Source organism: Pundamilia nyererei, unplaced genomic scaffold (genome assembly GCF_000239375.1).
Source record: "Pundamilia nyererei isolate P.nyererei 1_Seehausen unplaced genomic scaffold, PunNye1.0 scaffold00075, whole genome shotgun sequence".
Classification (NCBI taxonomy): Eukaryota; Metazoa; Chordata; class Actinopteri; order Cichliformes; family Cichlidae; genus Pundamilia; species Pundamilia nyererei.
Window position 1 is genome coordinate 988,142 of NW_005187476.1, and position 17,950 is coordinate 1,006,091.

The 17,950-nt window shown below is 43.1% G+C and overlaps 1 protein-coding gene across 1 annotated transcript in view; it reads right to left on the bottom strand.

Annotated features, from left to right (window-relative positions):
- maml3 (mastermind-like transcriptional coactivator 3) overlaps positions 1-17,950 on the bottom strand; it is a 127,902-nt gene that overhangs the window by 108,112 nt on the left and 1,840 nt on the right. The window lies entirely within an intron of this gene.

Consider the following 17,950-nt stretch of genomic DNA (forward strand, 5'->3'; position numbering starts at 1 on the left):
TCACACACCTCCCACTTGGCACTGAGCTCTCTCACTCTCTCTCTCTCCTGTTTTGCTCAGTCCTCCCATCCCATCCCTATGTTCTCCTCCTCCTCCTCCTCCTTTTTCAGCCGCCCCCTTCCACCCCTCCGTCTATCCATGGTGGAAACTGGCACCGAGCCCACAGTTACAGTGGAAACTTTACGCACAGGAAAGAGCCTCATGTCACCCTGACAGCCTGACAGTGCGTGCACATTTTTAAAAAAACGGCATCTTACTTACAAAAAGAGACGGTAAGGATATAAACGTCTACCTACACATGGAGAAAAATAACACAACCTCCATGGCGCTAATACACCACACTCTCCTTTTTAGTGAGAAATAAAGCAGACGGCAACATAGATACGGAGAGATAGGATGTTTTTTCTTCTTCTTGACGTTTGCCCCCCTTTTAAAAAAGAGGACATTACATAATTCTCAAAACACTTCCTCTCTAAGCCAAGAGCACTCTGGCGTTTTATCACACGCACACACACATACACACACACTTGACATATCCAAGCAGACAGGCAGCCTGTTCGGGATGTCTGCATCACAGTCGCTATGACAACGGCAGGAGAACAATCCACAAAAACAGCCACTTGGTGGGAGGAGCGAGGGGGGGAGAGAGACAGACAGACAAAGAGAGAGAGAGAGCGCTCATGTGGACTGTAGCTGTACCAGCTCGGGCTGCGTGCCATTTCTTTTACCAGCTTCTCAACTCTGCTTCCCCTTCAGGGCAGAAAGCGCCTCCTCACCAACGGGAGAGCTGCGTTTCATGTGCCACGAGCGCGGTTCCCCTTCTTTGTGCCTTTGTGAGTGTGAGAGTTACACAGAGTCACGCTCAGAGAAATAAATGCAAATACTGGCCCGCTGTGGGGTTGCGTCACAGTCCCCACAGCTGGATCATTCGGATTCTGACCACTCACATCCAAAGCAGCCACTGAGACTCGTTTTGAGATGTGCGTGCTGTCACCAGGCACACTACAGCCGGACTTCCTGTTTTAAGAGAGTGATTATCTGTGTCACCATGCAGGACTTACCCCATGGGAGTCTTCGCTGTCCCTGTGGGTACATAAAGGGCAACAGTGCAGATGCATTCATACACTGTTGTTCAAAATTGTATAAATGTTCAGTCTTCCACCTTCATCTTCTTTTCAGTAATGCTATCTAACAAAGCCACTTCAGGTGCAATGCAATTACAGCGCACATTGACTAACCTGGCGCGCGTGTGTGTGTGCACATTAGTGATTTATATTGTTATTTAGGTAGTTTGTGACAAATGAATGACTGAGCGCCATGATCAGCTTTGTCTCCCATCCAGGGAATGAACTCCATATTTACTGAGCTCTGCATATCATCACACGAATGAACCAGTTCTCCACCTGCTGCAGGTTCTGCTTAGAGTGGCCCTCTAGCTTGCAGCAGCTATCAGGAGCAGAAGAACTGCAGCTACCAGCTGCAATCTAAGACCCAGGTGACAGTAGGCCTCGTTCGTCTAGTGAAATCAGCTGCAAACTGGAGGTTCAGCCTAACCAGTACTGGTTCACCCACATGATGCTATTTAGAGTGGACCTCCAGCTTGATGGGGTTTCTTCTCATACAGTGAGGAAATGAGGCCTTAAAGAATGAAACAAGTGCTTTTTTTTCTCGTATTAACTTCAAGAGCAAACTAAGATCTGAAAGAAGAGTTATTTGTCATAATGAGATTTTTTTTATTTTGCACAAAATATAGATTGCATGTCTGCCAAACTGCTAAACACAAGTATGAGAATTTTACAATAGGCCTAGGTTACATACTCTGTGATTCTACATCTGAGATATGAAGAGAGCTTTAGACGTCTTTAGTATGTCTAAAAGTTATGAGGGATAAGGTCCGCTCCCAGAGTGATTCCAGTCTGATTTAAGACATTAAAAGTAAAAGGATCTCGCTCTCTTGCTGTCTGCGTGCTGAAAGGAGTCGGCATTTTAAAATACCACATTGTTTTTATTTCCCCAACCCATTTTCTTCTGCACACAGGTGTAATGAACTGGAAAAGCAATGATGTGGAAAATATACTGTTAATGTTCCAAAAATATTTAGCGTATGTGCAAAACAAAGATTAGGACTTTTCCTTCTCTCCGGGGACTTCCGCTGGCTGACAGTTAGGATCCTCGAGGGGGGCTTTCTTTGTTATGTTTCGAGCTGGAGTCATTAAGTATCCATTAAAAAAAACCCAATGGCTCCTTAACTGTCAACAAGCCGAAAATAAAGCAAGAATCCCAGACTCGCTGTTTTCACGAATCGGGAAAAGTGTCAATTACAAAGCTTTAAAAAGAGCATAATCACTGCTTTCCCCTGCGTTCAGTCGCATTTTAAAACTGCTACAACTTCTCACAGACTTTGAGGGCATTATCACTAAAGAGTTTCAGCTGAGCTTTAAGCCTCTAACTCCACAAAGCTTGCTTGACAAAAATCAAACCACGTCTGACCCAAATCTGCTCAAAATCTTCAGGGAAATGTAGTTTTTTTTTTCTTGGCTATTTTTACTACTCTGCAATCATCGTGTGAGTTCCAGTGCTTTGCTGATACACTGAAGTGAACGGTTTGTGACAGCAGAGAGCCGGGTAAACATCTGCCGATCTCGTCTCCTCAGTAGAGTCCTCAGTCTCTGCCAGAGCAGACTAGAAGGCACAGAGAGGAGGAAAGGGAGGTACAGATAGCAGAGGATGAGAAGATGGTGGGATCCGCAAAGGCTGACAGGCAGAAAGACGGGAGAGGGGGAGCGGGCGATGAGCCTGAAAGGTGAAGGCAGAAAAAAACTGAAAAAAGACGCACTGCCGAGAGTGTCGACAAGAAAGAAGTGAAGTCGGGTCACAGAGCGTGTAACAGACACACTATGACGCACACAGAGACAGACGAAATGACATACTGTAGATACGCATTCTTGCAAAAGGCAGTAAAACTTTCTGGAGAAACAATACTACCAGCCAAGTGTCATATCCACTACTATCAAACTGCACAACGGTATCTTGGGAATCTCCAGCACTCCATCCAGCAGGGCCGCCGTTTATAGCAGGAATGCAGCGACGCACCAGTCGTCGCTGCCTGTTTACATTCTCTGCGTGGCGGTCGTGACACCGCGCTGACAGAGTTTCAAGGTCCCAGAAAATAGAACGCAGTGCTTTGCATTAGCATGCACTTAAATTTTCAAGGAACGATTTAATATTTAAAAAATTTCGGTTTCTGTAGGAATATTTATGACATCTTTTCTGTCATTATATGCCTCCTTGTTAGATTAGCTTAGCTTAGCTATCTTGCACTCACTGTACAAGAAAGAAATTTAGGCACCAGAGGTATTAAAGGTATTAAAGGAAAAAAGTTTTTACCCTTTCTTGGAAAAATAAAGTGAGCGGGTAGGACTGGAAGCTTCCGCTCTTTATGGCTTCACATTTATGATAAAAGTGGTGCAACTTGCCTTAATCTCAGGTCGTCATTCTTTAAATATCATCCCCTGTTTATTAATGAATCTTTGTGCTGCACCTGTAGTTTTGCAGAAAGTCCCTTCAGATTAAAATCTCTGTAACAGAGAGGCGAACAGGGAAGTGCAAAACTCATCCAAACAAAGGGATGATCATAACAATAATCAACTGTGTGACTAATGAAAAAGTAAGGTACCTTTTGGCCCACTTGAACCTATATTTAAAGTATCTGTTTTCTCAATTTAGAGATTCAGATTTATTTATTTTTATTTAATGTGGAAAATATAAACTAGGCATCCCTCTCACTCACAGCTGTGATCATCATACTTGAGTTTATGTTACCGTTACCGTCTGACAACGTCGCCATTAAATTTCGTGACTTTTCTCCGAGTCTACTGTTGAGGGAACAGCAGAAAGAAGTGGCACCTGTAGACGAGCCGACTGCACGTGTGCTGCACTCTTCTTGTGGTTTGTTTCCCAAACGGAGGTTGAGCATTTCGTGTGAGATTACTTTGTAGCTGTTGATTCTTTGTCAGACGATGTCTAAACTCTCGTTCACCCTCCTCCAGGTCTGCACAAACTCTCACAGTTTTATTCATTCTAAACGCTTTCAGTAATAAACAATATAAACAGTTGAATTCTTCTATTTTCTAATAAATAAATCATTTGAAATTTTGCATAACCTAAAGAAGCGCAGTGAATAGCAGTCAAAAGTCTTGGCTGACAGTTTGTGATTCTGACAACTGTATTTGATGAATACAGTTAATACCACACGGTGAGAGAGAGAGGGCAGAAAGTGAGAGTGCTTTTGAAAAGAGCAGCTGGCATGTTTCCTTGGTTGTGATCGTTGTTGCTTCTATTTTAGGAACCATCCAGGAAGTGATCTAGAGACAGGCTGCTGACGGAGTAATTCAGCTCAACCAAACAACGCTCAACTCATCGCGAACCAAAACAAGCACAAGTGAACGTAGCAGAGAAAAAGAGGGCAGAATAACGAGGAGGGAGCAGCACATCTGGATCTTTCTGTGTATATATCTACTGTTTCATTTACTTCTGGGAAATGCGTTAGGCGCTGTAGCACCAGTGTGCTACGCGGTGCATTTGATCCAGTTTCATCATGACTGTTCAGATGTATTATCTCTTGCTGGATTAAATCTTGACAGACTTGACCTTTTCTCTCCAACACATTTTGTAAAAATCAATTTCTCTAAGATTGCATTTGACAAGTCTTGTAGCACCGTACAGCATGTTTCAGCCACTGGATACTGATGCCTGTTACCCTTCACTATCACAGGGGTGGGTATAGTTCATTCTCAGCGTTGGAGGAAATTAAAGGGATGAGTCAAGTTCAGTTAGAAAACGGCTTAAAGGAGCCACAATTTGCACGATCGCAACAGATTTTTACCCAGATTCGGGATAGCCAAATCCTCTTTAAGTACACAGCTCAAGACCTCCATGCTGTACTGGCTTTCTTTGCTAAAAAAGGCTGAAAACGAACAAGGATCTGCGAGGAAGGCTTGTGTAAATGCCATAACCTTGGGAAACCCTTTCTTAGAGCTTAATTGAAACAAAAATAAATAAATATGTCTACTTTTCCGAAGCTCTCAGCGGCATCTGAGGGCAAATATGGACTACATGACTCTCAGAGCTGCTGTGCTGCTCAAACCACAAAACGTTTTTGTCTCTAATAGCAGTTCACGGATCCCCACAAGTCAATTAATTTAACAAATTGCTATAAAAATATACCAAAATACCATTCTTTGAAGTTAATTCCTGTAAATGCTGATCCCTCGAGGGAAAAAGCACAACAGTGAGCTGCTGTGCGTTTTTATAGCATACTAAAGTATTGTTTTCTCTTTACAGTATGTCAGTGTGTGTACGAGTCCACGCATGAGGTTATAAGGTTTCACTAACAAAGGCCACGTGACAGAGACTGCGGTAGAAATTAATCACATCTGGCCTGTGGATATGTCTGATTAGTAAACCAAGCAATTAAGCGCTGGTGACCCTGCAGGCGGTACCAGAAATGTTTGGTGGTTAGACGAATTATTCATATTTTATTCATACACATGTACCAGTTTACTCTAGTTCCTAAAATTTTCGCAGCTAAGCATTAGTAGCAGGAGGCTGCTGGTGCTAACAATGCTAACGTTAGCCTCACACTGCACACTAATGTGACGTGATGTGCAAGAGTGCAAGAGTCAAGCATTTCAGAGTCGTTCAAAATGTGATTTAGTCATTGAATAATGTGATTAACGGCTTAAAATAGCTCTTAAACACACGCACAATATTTTCGTGGCCAATGTTTAACTGTGGCTCTGTCAGATTTTGCTCAACCATCAGTGCTCCTGAGTGTTTTTGAACTTTGAGACTCGCAAATTAGTCTCAAACCATTTAATGTACTAAGAAATGATTCACCAGGAAGATCCATAATCTGGTCATAATCTTCTTCACTGTGTTATAATGTTGAATGCAGCTGCAAGAAACTAAATTCATGGCATACAGGTGAAGCCATGCAAGCTGAGATCCTGCTCAGAAGAGATACCCATCCATCCATCTTCTTACACTTATCCTGTCCAGCGTCGCGGGGGAGCTGAAGCCTATCTCAGCTGTCACAGGCCGACACCCTGGACAGGCTGCTAGGCTGACACAGAGAGGCGTTCACAACTATTCACACGTACAACTGATTATGAATCACCAATTAACCTAACCCACACATCTTTAGGCTGTGAGAGGAAGCTGGAGTACTCATGCAAGCCTGATGAAGAACATGCAAACTCTACACAGCAAGGCCTCAGCTGGGACTTAAACCGAGGACCTTTCGATGAGGAGACAGTGCTAACCACGGCGCTCCCGCTGCCCAAATGAGAAGCAATAATAAGTAAAGTTACAGCGTAGTAAAAGAAAAAAAGCTCATAATAATTTTTTACTTGTACTGAACACAGCAGGAATATTAAAAGGACAGTACTATGGTAAACAAACAGCATGTAGCTTATTTGCCTTAAAATAGGAAACCTTTTTAATTAACTAAACCGTGAGAAATGGAGCTCCACGACAGGAAACCTGCACAAGAAACAGGCAAACACCAAGTTTAAACCCAGGTTCCTCTGTCTGTGAGGCCACCGTACTAACCTCTCAGCTACAGCATGAAACTGTAACGTTTTCTAAAGTAAGAAGCTGTGAGGTTAGATTACACTGTGAAATAAACTCAAAGCTGTTGATTAAATCTGCAAAAATCCGTGCCGGGAGAATAGAGGTATCAGAAATAGGGGACAAGATTATTGTTTGCTAGTTTTGGGCAGCTGTAGCGGTGTGATTGAACTTTCTCTCATATAGAGACAGAACCAAAAAAAAAGAAAAGGAAAGAAGAAAAGTGAACAAAATCACAGGACTTCCTGGAAAGTTCTGAAAATATATTTGTGAAACTTGATTCCAGCTATCGGCTCGTCCTTCTCATGTTGGCTGCTGTGGGGCAATATTTGGTGAGTTTACACTATTTGCACAAGTAACGTGTGGGGGAAAAAAAAAGGTCAGACACGGCTTTAGATGCAGGAAAATCCAGCTGCTGATAATTTGCTGAAATTTAACAGTGAAATTTGTTCCAGTGCCGCGTGAGGCGAAATAAACCAGCCAGCACTGACAACATCTGCCCCTGGGCCCTCGTTTTCAGCCAGATGTGTGTGCTTCTGTGCAGCACTGACGGTCTCCAGACAATCACTGTCATAGGCAGCATGTCGGTCGCGCTGCTGCACATTCTAAAGACTTCCAGGCTGCAATCACCAGGTAAAAATCAGCTATCAGTCAGCGTCGTAGCACGCCGCTAACTGTTCCACCACACAGTTAATATCCTCGCTCACACCATCCCGCTCTTCCCCACTGCGCCTCGCTCCCCCTCTTCCTCCTTATTGCCCTCTGCAGTATTATCAGATAATGTGTGTGTGTGTGTTTTTCCTCCTGCACTGCAGCCACTGTGGCACAATTACCCCAGCTGCTCCACTAATGGCTATTGATGCAGCTGAGGGCCCCCTGCACACAGTTGCACACGCAAACATTCATAAAAAATTCATGACGCTGGCTCGATAGGAAGGTGCGGGGGATCTGGCCGGCACTGGAAAGAACAACAAATGTCATCTAACAAAGGAGGGAAGAGGCACACGATACCAGCTTTAACATTCAGCAACACAGAAAAATGCAGATGATGTTCATATGAACAACGTTAGCACGAAGAGCCGATGGGTTAAGTCCAGCGTGCAGTAAAATCCTGTGTCTACGTGCCTGTGTGTGCTGCAGGAGCACATGTGGTGGGTAATTCCCTCTTAGCACAGGATTTCTCCCTGACACCGGCCTACGTGGAGAAAGCTTTAGAGGGCTAAGCCTGCTACCTGAGACTGAACCGGAGATCACCGGAGGCATGGAGCGCAGTGATGGATGGAGGGAGGGGTGGCAAGGTGGAGGGGAAAAAAGAAAAGGGTGGATTTGAATGACTGAAAGGAAAGAAGGGAGGACAGAGTGTAAGGACGACAAAGAAAGGTCAAAAGAAGGTAGGAGGAGAGAGACGATCAACAAAGGACCAAATTGCGTGGGAATTAGAAGCAGTCACTGTGCGATGGGCACAAATGAGTAACAGGAGGAAAACTGGAGGACAAACAAATGATTTAAAAGTGCCACGATACTGTTTTTCTTTTTTGTTTGTTTTTTGGCGGGGAGAGTGAAAAAGTGATGGAAACTGTCCCTGAGTTTGACAAATCAGTAAGAGGAAGGTCAGAGGGTTGCCGCCCGCCACCAACAGGAAACTGAAAACTGGTTGTCAAAGATTAGGTGATATTTCCTCTGTAGCTACCCTCAAGTGTTTCACTGTAAATGCACAGCAAGTCAGACTAACATGAAATTAATGTGTGTCATTCAAATAAGCTTCAAAAATGCCAAAAAAAATAAGAGCTTTAGCCTTGAACAGAAAAGTGTTTCAAAGTCAGCTCGACATAATTTCACATTATTTCTACATTCTGCCTCCTTATGTTGTTTATTTCATTTACATTTCAGGGCGAGATGTTGAAACTTGTTACTTTGCATGTTTATATTTAAGCACGTAGACTTGAAGATCTGGCTGCAGTGTTTTTAGACGTCTCTTCTCTGCTGTAAGCTCCTCCCACCTTACAAACGTCACATTGACACAAACTACAAGGAAGTCAACACTAGTTTCACATGAGATTCCATACCCGCTCTCCCAGGTGACAGTCCTCTGTGTCTTCCTTCACAGATGTGCTCTGAAAACACGTGTGATTGGCCAAAGTCTTCTGCTCTGTCTAATCTGACTAGATTATCTAAAGCCTAAAACAGAGCCCACAGGAGGAGCAAGAGTCTAGTTAATGTTCTAGTTTAAGGTCTGTTAACATACCAGCATGCTGTAAGCCAGGCTAGGGCCAAAGGAGGTTAAATTATCGGGATCTCATGTAAACAGTGGAGTTACGCATGAAGTTTTCTTCTGTCATCTCCCATTAATCACGTCATGACTCCACAGATTTATCGTGTGACCTTTCAGAAGGGTTACGCCGCTCATTGGGAACCAGTGGACTAAACTAACTTTCAAGTCTCCACCATAAGCAACAGAAAAAAGTGCAGATGTAGCAGGATATTTAAATCTAATAAGAATATAACACATTCTTCTGCACTCTTAATGAAGACAAATTTTGAATACAATAGTTTTTTTTTTTTTCTTTTCCACTGCTGCTATAAAGACAGCAGCATTTGCATATGATGAAAATGTCATGTGGCGTTATCTGGTGGCTAACAGCTCCGGCAGAAATGCTGGAATCATAGTACAATACTTGAATTCACAAAGCACGAGGCAGATAAGCGAGTTCGTAACAATTCCAAAGATCAACACCGGCAAGACTCGGTTTAAAAATAACAAGTCATTTTAATACTCTGCCAATTTCCCTGCAAGAGAACAAAACAATTACACCAAGATCTTGTTAGAAGGTTGTCACAGTACGTTTCCCTTCGAAGTTTTAGTAGGAGTGGGGCCTATTTAGGGGAAAATGTTGGAAGAAATACTGACAACCAGGCACACTGAGGAGTTTTTGGTTGAGTTTGTATTGTGGCCACATTTGGTATTAAATTCCCAAATAAAGTGGTTCTTTTCTTTCTTAGTAATAAGAAAATATTTTTAAACTGCTACCCGGGCCTCGCTGCAATTTCTACGGTTATGTGGAGGAGTCGACTCTACCCCTTCTTACTACTGGACTGCAACCTTCAGCAAACACAAATGTGGTCCCATCTGCTGCAGACAAAGTGTGTTGTTACAGTATTTCCCTAAAAACAAACTCTCACAGTATCTCTGCACCCTCTCCTGTGCACACACATGTATGAATCCATATGTGGCAATGCTCCTGTTCTGTGTCCCAGTTTAATAGGCAGAGGGAATTACGTCTTTATGACAGGACTCCCTTACTAAGGCCATTGTTTTAGAAACCCTGTTTAGCTGTAGAATGGTTTCTGTGTGGATGATGCTTAGCTCGCAGAGTGCTGGTGTTTGAGGAAAAAAAGCCACAGCCAAAATGTTTTTCATTTGGTGTGTGTGGTGTGTACAGATCAAACTACCAAATCAGACGCTACATGTTAAAACAGCAAATTGTTCATTCGGTCTTCACAGAGAGAGTTGTAGCCGTCACCATTCCTTCATTCTGACGTTTCTAAGTAAAGCGCATTTACTCGCAGAGGATCGGAGGGGACCCGGGCATCTCCGATAACCACCTCATCCATATTTTACCAACTCAGTGTTTGTGTGAGTACACCAGGGGTGAAAGCAACAAAGATGGCTTCCCACCATCCTGCTATCAATAATGCAAAATCTAAACTGCCGCTGAGTATTGCTCCTTTAATACTACACTTACTGACGTGAATACAGTGGAGAAAGCGAGCAGCCTTCTGGCACAATCCAAACAAAAGGCAGCGCACAGGCCAGAGAGATAAGACAACAGATACTCGACTCTTTCCAGAGGTTTGCTGTTTACTTAGTGAGACTGCGCCATTTTTACTGTGAGAGGATAATAGTTAATGTTACAGAGAACACTGCGGCGGGGTCAGAACTGAACTTTGGCTAACCTTAGACACCATGAGCTATTGGTCATATAGACTAAGTGTGAATACAGCAACATTTGTCTGTCTGTTAGCAGGATTACGCAAACACTCCAACACAAAACCTGTTAAAGTTTCATCACTTTTATTCTAAACTTTCTGAGTTATTTTGTTCCATGATGTCGTATTTATCTCACGGAGCTGGATTATTTTTCATGTTCTGGCCCCATTGACACAACAATTTCTTAACTTTTGGGATGATTACAGTACATCTTACCTAATCTTATGCTTTTGCTGATCTTTATGCTCTGTATATCTTATATAGCAAACAAATCAGAGAAATATCACTTCTTTTATGTAATGGGTTGGTAGCTAAAAACATTGGGAACTAATATTTTAACATTTACCCATCTATCCAGTTGACATTCATGCCAATTAATAATATGTAAGGTGACGACTTCAGCTAAAGAATTACAATATTTCCCTCTGAAAGTTACTAAAATAGGAAAAGACTATTTCATTCAATTCAATTTTATTTATTGTAAAGTAAGGTAAAACCCTACAAAAGTACTGGCTCACCTACACATGACACCTAACATGGAAACCCATGTCATGAAGCGCCCAGCTCACATGTTTTGTGCTGATGTTAATGCCAGAGGAGGTTTGCAACTCTGCGGTCCCTGAGTCAGCAGAGAGTTGGTGACTTCTGCACACTACACTCCTCAGACCTCGCTCTGTATCTTTACGTGGTCTGCCACTTCATGGATGAGTTGCTGTGGTCCTTAAACGCTCCCACTTTGTAATAATCCCACTTACAGTTGTTATAACCAGGAGGGAAGAAATTTCACAAACTTACTACCGGTGCCTATAATGAACACGTGATCATCAAAATTGCAAATTACCTGCCTGTCTGTGATTAAATAATATGTCAGCTGATGGTTTCTGGTTCATACAGTAAGTGCAGAAAATTATAGGCTATAAAATCAAAGCTTGGCCATTTTAAGTCTTCCACAATTGAAAATTACAGCAGACAGTCGCCAAGCCTTCATTATGACAATAAAAAATATTTAATTCACCTGGATTTGATTCTCAAACATGTTCTGCTGTGTATACAGCATATTAACACACGGTAAAGAGCAAATAAAAAATGTAAAAACAGGGAGATAATCCTGTAGCTCTTCGCTTTTTTCCCTTCAGCAGCTACCTACAAGCAGGTGGGTCGACTGAAGAGGAAACAGCAGTGTGGGTTTTAATGCCTCTTGTCACATGTCACCTCACTTTCTGTCATCCATCCAAAACTGGAACAAAAATGCCCTAAAAAATCAACTACAGTCAAGCTGAGAAATCTGTGCACAGAGTAGAAAACAGTGACTTTACAAAGCAGCTGCAGACTGTGAACACGTGCGAACGCCTTTGATATGGAATCGACGATTAAGGGATGAAGGTTTTCTAAAAGTCATAAATTTGAAATTTAAATGATTTCTTTCAGCAGGTGAAAACAACACAAAGTTGTAAATCCTGTGAAAACAGGTAAGAAAACGTTTGAGGCCTGAAACGCGAACGTGACGACCCTCTGGATCCCTGTACGGGCATCAAAGAGGAAGAACTCTCATCGACAACGATTTATTACCTCGGATTAGCTTTAAATTTTATTTTGAAATCCTTTTTGTTTCAGCTAGTTAAAACTTTCTAAAGAGCCAAGAGTCCTCTGAATATTCAAGGGTCTCTGCAGATTGTGTGTGTGTTCCTGTAGAACATGTGAACAAGCGTGGGAGGAAGGGAATGTGGTCGCAGCCGCCCCAAATCAAAAACATCCAGAGCTGTGTGCATGTGTGTGTGTGTGCAGGGACTCAGGGCTGAGGGTGAGAAGGAGCAAGAAAAAAAAAAGAGTGACAAAAATGTCTTGATGCTTCTCAATGGTCATGAGAATTTGCATAATTAAGATTAAGGAACTGACCTCCCAGCCCATTGTTCCATCAGTGGGCTGCTTTCAGTCATTATGCAAATGTGCTGTTTATAAGATTGAAACCTGCAGTCAGCTGAGACTGAAGAAGTCACCTGGATGAGTGACGAAACGTTTCTCCCACAAAACGCTGCGTCCAGATGAACAGAATCAACTTTTTGGAGAGTGACAAAAATGTTAACACGGAGCACGTGAGAGCAGAAGAGAGGGAGTTAAAAAGGAACAGTCAGAAAAAAAGCAGAGGGAGTCAGTCAAATTAGCGTGTAATGAGTTGAAAACAGCATGACTGTGATGTCACGGGTGTTCGCCGACGTCACGCTCTGCGTGTGTGCCTGCGCGTACTGGTGAGTGTAAGCTCCTCGCCAGCACGCTGGTTTAAATATAGCAAATGGGCAACGGTCCCAGCTGACTTTAACAATGCTATAGCTACCAGGACCATGTACGCTACATTAGTGCTTTACTAACGCTGAAACCAGAGAAGTGTTGAACAGAGGGAGGGAGGGAGGAAGGGAGGGATGGCCTCAGATTCATGAAAACTCAGCCGCCCACACTCAGGCCTCTGCTGCCAAGAGTCGAGCAGGACAACAGTGTGTGTGTGTGTGTGTGTGTGTGTGTGTGTGTGTGTGTGTGTGTGTGTGTGTGTGTGTGTGTGTGAGAGAGAGAGAGAGACATTCCTCTGCGAGGTGAATGCCAAGGAGCGAGCAGAGCCGAAGACAGACTGTCCTGAGCTACTGTGTTTTAGTGGAACTAACGAGCCCCTTGCTGTGCACCTCGGCCTCGCAGCTGCAAACTTGTTAGCGACGAGGTAATCAGATCTGACTGGATGTTTTGTCAGAAAAAAGTACGGGTCACGATTCTGCTTTTAAGCAACATCACGGCCCATTGGATCGGAGACACGTGCCTCTGACTGAAAGGTCACGGGCTGGATCCTCGCAACATTCCCCCTCCTCCCATCACGACGTCAGCAAAAACGCTAAAACACGGCAGCCACTCGTGAACGTGTTCTGTTGGAGGTAACGTCTCGTCGTGTTAAGACATTAGATACACCCGAATCAGATTTGTGTGTCACTCCCTCATTATCAACATGCAATTTTCACTTTTAGACTTTCGAATTCAGTTGTCATAGAAGGGTGGAAAGAAGCAAGACTACACAGTAATTTCTCTCCTGACTGTGGTCTCAAAGGCCCGAGCTGCCATCACTAATTCTCTCCCCACCAACAGATGTAATGAACAGCTTCACACCTGCTCCCTGTGGGCTGTCAAATGTCATTCTGGGAAGACGAACGCATCAAATGGATAAATATAGGGGATCATACTGACATCATGGACTTTAATATTCAGCAGTGGAAGAATATTGACAAAAATTTCATCTGTTATCCAGTGACTGAGCTGTTGGTGTTAACGTTTCTGACACTATTTAATCTTAAAGGAGGAGCAGAGCTGCCCAAACCCTAATCAAAAACACCCCCATCTCATTAAAATAAAGCAAAGAAATGGGCGTACACGGTGACAAACTTTCGACCCCTTGCTCAACGACCTAAAGGCAGATCATTTAAAACAATCATAGCACAAACACAAGTTTTATTTCATGCTGAACGGGATACGGAAACAAAATCACCAACCAGGTGCAAAGATTTTAAATCTCAGAATATTTGTTTGGTTTCATGGATAAAAATGTTCATGTTTTTAACTGTATTTCAACAGGAAGTACATCTCGTGTCTGCAGCATATATGTTGTCAAAACAACACAGTGATGACTCGCCCTAAACAGCAGAAATCAGTAAGTGGTATTGCTTGTGAGGGTGCTAATTTGGCAGGGAGAAAAACAAATGATTTCTGCTACTAAGATGTGGTCAACTTGAGTATGATGTCATCATCCAACTTCTGAGGCGAAGGAACGCAGCACAATTCGATCGGCTGCCTGGCGTTTCTCTGTTTGGAGTTTGTATAGTTTCTCCTCCCGCAGTCCAAAGACATGCAGGTGTGGTTAGCCGCTGATTCTAAATCACCTGTAGGTGTGAAGGTGAACGGTTCGTGTCTCCCTGTGATGGACTCGTGACCTGTCCAGGTTGCACCGTGTCTCTCACCCTACGACAGCTGGGTTGAGCTCAGCCTGGCCCTGTGACCCTGAATTGGATAAGCGCTTCAGACACATGAAGTACAAAAATCTGCCACGAGTATAACTTTAAGCGCAGGCTTTGGAGTGAGCAGTGAAATGATTTACCTTCAAATGTGGTCGTTTTTTTAAAAGTAGAAAATATTATATCTGTATACGGAGACTATTTGCACATTTAAGACCAGGCAGACTGATAAAGATGAGTCCAGTGACACAAAATGCTGGAAGATTTGGCTCCAAAAACCCAAATAAGTAGATTAGAGGTGATGACAATGTCATGAAGTGCCATGAGAGTGTGTGGTAGTAGGGTAGGAGGTAGGGCAGTTAGTCAAAAAATCCAAAAAACACTTATAGAATTGTAGAACGTATTCAAAATTCTTAATTGTGCAGCAAGTGTGAGCTGAACTTTGACCTTTGACCTAACACAATTTGCATATCTGTCCATCTCTCTTGACATATTTTGTCACCATGTGCAGGATGCAGTCCCAAAGCTTTACAGGTGTGCACCTGACCTTGCAGCAGGTCTCATTCTGTTGTAAAATGGTCTTGTTTGTTGATCGTACAACTACAGCAGCACATTTTATGGAACTGTGCCTCACCTACTTAGTAACCCACAGTAACAATGTTGCTACTAGCCTCTGTATTTCTGCTGTACTTGCATCCCACTTGACACGGTTAGAGCTCAAATTTAGCTTTATGTGTATTTACGCTATGACGGTCCAGATTTTATCTATGATGGATTGCGGGCTGAAAGCGCTGATCGTACATGCTCACAGAAGGGGTGAAAACGCCTCCTCAGACACTCAGTAAATTTAGCTTCTGTTTGCTAATAAACATTTATTTTTATCATAAATTATTGGGCCATCTTTTTTCCTCAGCATTAGTATAGCCTAGCCTAAAAATCAAACACAAGAAAAAAATGCCTATAGCTTGCTTGCTTCTGATTGGCGGCTCCTTATAAACAAAAGATTTAAACCGAAGGTGGGTGGGGCATATGGTCATCTGATCCCAAAGATGACCATATTAGGGATCTCTGCCTTCAGCGACATCATGCAAAAGCCAAAAGCAGAAAAAAGTGTTCAGAGCAGTATTAAACCTGAGATTCTGGTTTTATTTGAAATCTTGACCATGTTTAAAGCGAGTATCCTGTATTAACAAGGAAATGTGTAACAGGTCCAGTTTAATATTAACTAAGCATGAATATGTTGTACTGATAGCCATGGTAAGTGACAAAATCAAAACTTTATTCATTCTTCTTGGAGGTTGAAAGAGGAGTTAATAAATAACTTCATTGTGTTCAGCTTTACCTCAAGGAGATAAATACAATCGTCTGTCTGCTGTGAAACATTTATATACAGTATACTGTCTTCTCTGCCCATTATAACAGTTGGTGCACAATTAAGAAGTGCTTAATATGTAAATGAGCGTTCAACTATTCCACTGTTAGTGTAACATGATATATGGATGTTGACAGAAAGCAGAAAGGCAGCTTGGCGTTCTGCAAGCTACCCTCTCATTATCCGACAATTAAAAGTTTGGAAGTGTCCGTCTCGTGAAAGTGAATCTCCAGGCGGGCAAAAAGTTGGTTATACAGGAACTACCACATCCCAGGCCCCCTGTACCCCGAGCTTTAGTTGGCTGTTGGCTCTTTAAATAATGTCTGAGTGAGACAGAAAAGGTCTCACTCAGACACATGGTGTCGTCTTCTTCTCCAGTCTCACTAATAGTTAGTCTAGAGACACAAACACCCACTTTCCATGATTACAGGCTTTCCCCGACCCTGACGTGGGTGTGTCTGAGAACCATTAGACCAAAGCACAGTGTGCTGAGATGAGCATCACAATACCAAATATAAAAGATTACACTGACACAGTTTGGATTTGGTTCAGAAAGACATTATTTGCATTTGAAGGTATTTAACTGTATTGCTGCTTTTGCACTTTAAACTGGCTGATGTTGGGGTTGGGGTTTTTTTGCACACTGTAGGCATTCCTGACATTCTTCAAAGTGGTGATTACTATACTGGCACTCAAAGCCAACCTGTAGTAGAGCACAAACGTTTCACAGCTGAAGTGTGTGTGAATTTAGTCTCATGATGTCAGCTTTTCATCTTTTTAACTAAATAGTGAAATGATTGTGCTTTTTAAGCCAACACTATGTTCACAGCACACCCTCCCCATACAGTCTGCAACATACACGCTACACATTACGGCCTCTGTTGAAATTGTGCATGCACATCTGCATAATCCCATCATCGGAATACTTGGCTTTCCTCGAATGCCTGCTTGTGAAGTGACTACATACAGCCATCTAGCTGCAGCTCCCTTCTTCTGAGGGGTAAAACGGCGAGGGATGGGAGACTTTCCTTTTAATCTCCGCGACTGCACACTGCCAAGAACTTACAATGTAACATAAAGAGGGTGCTAACACACAGCTCTGTGTGTTTCAGCTATTGAATGCTGTGTTTGCGTACAAGCTGTCGCCATCAGTGAATGGGAAAGGAGCAGAGAGAGAGACGGAGAGGGATGCCACTGTGCCTTTAAGCAGTAATCCTTCCATTCTCGGAGCATTTGTTGCCGGCCATCTAATGGGCGGTTCGGTTTAATGTCCACAAGGGCCGCTGGGAGCTCCTGCACTATTAAAATCCCTGCCGCTCGTCTCATGCTGGAGCTGCTCTGGTTTGCTCTTAAATAACAAGCGAGGCTGCCTCAGAAATTAAAAGACGCTCCGTATTTTGCATTTCAAAAGGGGGGGAACTGGGCTCATTGCAGCAACAAAAGGGATAACAATGTTGACATTCCCCACATGCATCCTTTGGTCTTTTCTAAAGGAAAGTAGAGCCCACGGGAGACGGAGAGCAGGCAGGGACACCACACAGTTTGCCAGTGTCTGCCTACAACCTCTCTCACACAAACAGCCAAACACCGGGAGTGAAGATCTCTCACAGCCTGGACAGCCACGAGCAACTCACCAGCCCTCCATATGTTACCACTGCCCCCTACCAACAGGAAAACACCCTAGCACTCCTATAAAACCCACTCTGACTGTAATGACAAATGACAAGTGCAATATCTTCACAAGGGCATGCAGCTATTGAGGCATGTTATGCGATCGCTGCATTCACGAGCGAACCTGAAGAGCTAAGAGTTAATGACAGTGTAACAAATGTTCACAAACTACTCTGGCATTCATCTGAAGTCAGCTGGCAGGTTGCTTTAAGTCCGTGGGTGGCTTGATTGGGTGTGTGTGTGTGTGTGTGTGTGTGTGTGTGTGTGTGTGTGTAAGATAACAGATGTCTATCTCTGTGGAAACAT